Source organism: Neofelis nebulosa, chromosome X (genome assembly GCF_028018385.1).
Source record: "Neofelis nebulosa isolate mNeoNeb1 chromosome X, mNeoNeb1.pri, whole genome shotgun sequence".
NCBI lineage: Eukaryota > Metazoa > Chordata > Mammalia > Carnivora > Felidae > Neofelis > Neofelis nebulosa.
In genome coordinates, this window is record NC_080800.1 from 108,389,210 (window position 1) to 108,392,692 (window position 3,483).

The window sequence follows — 3,483 nt, forward strand, 5'->3', positions numbered from 1 at the left end:
TGGCCATTGGACAACATTTAATTATTACCAAGCTACTGCTATATGTTGGCTAGCTGTTATATCCTGAGAAATAAATTACTTCATGGGACAAAAAGGGGCAGAATAAGTGAGACAGTGCTGAATTGGTAACAGATATTCAAAAGGATAAAGAAGGGTTAGAGTAGCACAGAAGAGAGCAAAGGCTGTAGTTGTTCGATATCACTATCAGGATCTTGACATTGTGTCCCAGAATCCCAAGGAAGTCACATTGCAAAGACAAGGAACTCCAACCCATGGAGATTCCCACATCCTAGGAAAGCAAGTTCCATGGCCCTTGTCAGACTTGCTTTTTCCTTACTTGGTACATTCTAGAGTAGTGGTTCTTAACTAAGGGAGTTCCATCTATTAGGATGTATTTGGAAAATTGTGGAGATATTTTGGCTGTCACAATGTTTGGAAGGTGCTACCGGCATTTAGCGGATGGAGGCCAGTGATGCTAGTTGTTCTGAAATGTGTGGGATAATGCCATAGAATAAACAGTTATTCTGTATCCCACACAGTTTTCAAAATATTCTAGCAAGCTTTATTAATATAGACGAAAAAAAAGAATATAGGTGAAAAAAACCATTTGTAATTATCTGAATTTTGTCTTACCTCAACAGTAGCTTTTATTGTACTGTTTTCCTGTTATTTATATTTTACTTTCTTACATGTAATGGCTCCCAATCCTCTTACTTTTCTTAAATATAAACTTATTCACTTCAAGCTGGTGCAATCATGTATATCATTATGTTGTCTGATGTAGTCATGCCATTGCATTTATATATTGAAATAAATATCATTTTATTGTAAATTACTTTCTTTCATTTCTCATTCATATTTCAGTTGGGTCACTATATTGATTTTTTTGAAATTATAAATGTAGGTAGGTTATATTATCTATGAACTTCATTTCAAGATAGTGAAGGGGGAGTCACAAAATATTTGTTATCAAGAGGGAGTATTAGGTCTCATAGGAATGAAAACCACTGATCTAGTGCTAAGAAGGCAAGATGAATATGGATAATAAGTAAGGCTTGAGGTTGTTGAAATCCTGGCTTATTATTACCAAAGTAGAAGGAACAAATCATCAGTATGAGTGAACCACTAGAGCAGAAAGTTTCTGCCTAAAGGAACCATTACTAGTGTGTGTCAGGCTCTTTTCTCCAGCTTGCCATTTCATGCTCACAACAACCCTATAAGACAGGTACTGTTATCCCCATTTTTTGGCTAAGGTCATTGGACTTGAAAAAGATGAAGTTGCTCAAGTTCTCTTAATCATTGAGTGGCAGAGCCTAGAGTAGAGCTCAAGTCTTTCTGATGCCAAAGACACATGTTTTCTATTATCTTACTCAGGCTCTCTAAGAGCAAGCTGGAGAAGAAAGTGCTGGACATCCCCATCCCTCTACAGAATAATCAGTCCATGAAGATACATGAGTGAGGATCTTACAGCATTTTTTGAGAGCTTTAAGCTGTGCTAAGAAATCATAAAATAATAACACAGAAACCCCTGTCAATGAATTTCTAACCTAATTGGATACATAAAATGTATGATATGTACAAGGTTAAATTAGAGGAAGGAGAGAAAATGGTGATAGCTGGAGGAATAGCAAGGGCAGTTGTGTATGTGTGCGTGTGTGTGTGTGTGTGGGGGGGAGAGAGAGAGAGAGAGAGAGAGATGTGCCATGTGTGTCTGAAGGAAATTTCAACAAAGATGTACTGAGTGCCCACTATGTGCATGGTAAAAAACAAAAAGAGGTTGAAGACCTAATGAAATGATGGGGCAGGAAACCAGTCTTTGAGGAGGTGGGAGGAGATGGGGCCAGAGCACAGGTGTAAGGGCACACCTATTTGTCAGAGTCCGGAGGCCCACAGGAGAAGGGGATTGCAAAAAGAAAGAAATGTGGGAGGCAGAGTATGGAATCACCAGTCAGCCCTGCTCTGCAAAGGCCAGGATGAAGTCATCCTTACCCATTGAGCAAGAGTCAATAGAGGAGGGGTAAGTTGAGAGGCCAAAAGACCAGAAAAGGTTTGGGACATGCTGTGGGCATAAATAAAGCCAAAGAATCAACAATAGATGAATAAAAGATTGTGGAGCTGCCTGCAGGGCTCTGGTGAAGTTAAGCTGCAGGGATTTATGCATTTGTTGATTATCCACTTTGAACGCTACCCATAGTAAATACTCAACCCCAGGCAGCCGCCTCTGCAACCTCCCCGCTCTCGGCCCCCTAGCCAATGTTCTGTCTCATGTTTTCCTAAATTGTGGGCAATCTGAGCAACAAATTATGAAGACAGAGTATACACATACATGGTTGGCTATTATAATCAAAATTTACAACAAAATTAATCTGACACATATTTAATGATATGCATAATTGTTATTGTACTGGGTGGCAATTAGGCATAAATTGTAAACAGTTCACATAAATGCCTGTAATTAGAATTACTTCCACACAGTTAAACTAAATTCTTGGTTTCTTTGTTGAGTTTGTCAGCTCTTGTATATCCCTCAACTGTATCCACCTCAACAGTGCAGATACAGAGTTGGCATTAATCCACCACCTTCATCAAGCACTTGTTATCATTAGAAGATGCTATCTGGGGTCTTCTCACCAAATAACTATCTCTGGCTGCCACTCCTAGTGTCCTTTCATCTTGTGCCCATCAAGAGCCAGCCCTCTCTCATGAAGCCTTCTGCCAAACTCAGAGGGTCTTCCCTACCCCCTCACAAGGGATTTCAGGTGGGGACAGAGGAGAAAAGCTTGTTGACTAGTGGCAACATAGGGGAAGAAATGGGTTCTGAATCTTATTATCTGGGACACCAGGGGCAAGTGGATCACAGGGCAAGGGAAAATGGCTGAATTCAACACACATACATCCTCCTCTCTGCCCCTGATCTACAGTCATCTTCATAGCTGGCCTTAAGGGGATAGATTCATACTAAAAAGAAAACCCTGCTCCAGCCTAACCCTCAACACATCCTTCCCTTAATTCAATGAAGTTATTACCTGAAATGCCTTTAAACTTCAGACTCGAGTTTCTTTTATTTGTCCATTAAAAATAAATGGTTTTATATACACAATGGAATACTACTTGGCAATGAGAAAGAATGAAATATGGCCTTTTATAGCAACGTGGATGGAACTGGAGAGTGTTATGTTAAGTGAAATAAGTCATACAGAGAAAGATACCATATGTTTTCACTTTTATGTGGATCCTGAGAAACTTCACAGAAGACCATGGGGGAGGGGAAGGGAAAAAAAAGTTAGAGATGGAGGGAGGCAAACCATGAGAGATTCTTAAAAACTGAGAATAAACTGAGGGTTGATGGGGGTGGGAGGGAGGGGAAAGTGGGTGATGGGCATTGAGGAGGGCACCTGTTGGGATGAGCACTGGGGGTTGTATGGAAACCAATCTGACAATAAATTTCATATTTAAAAAAAATAAATGGTTTTTAAAAACCCC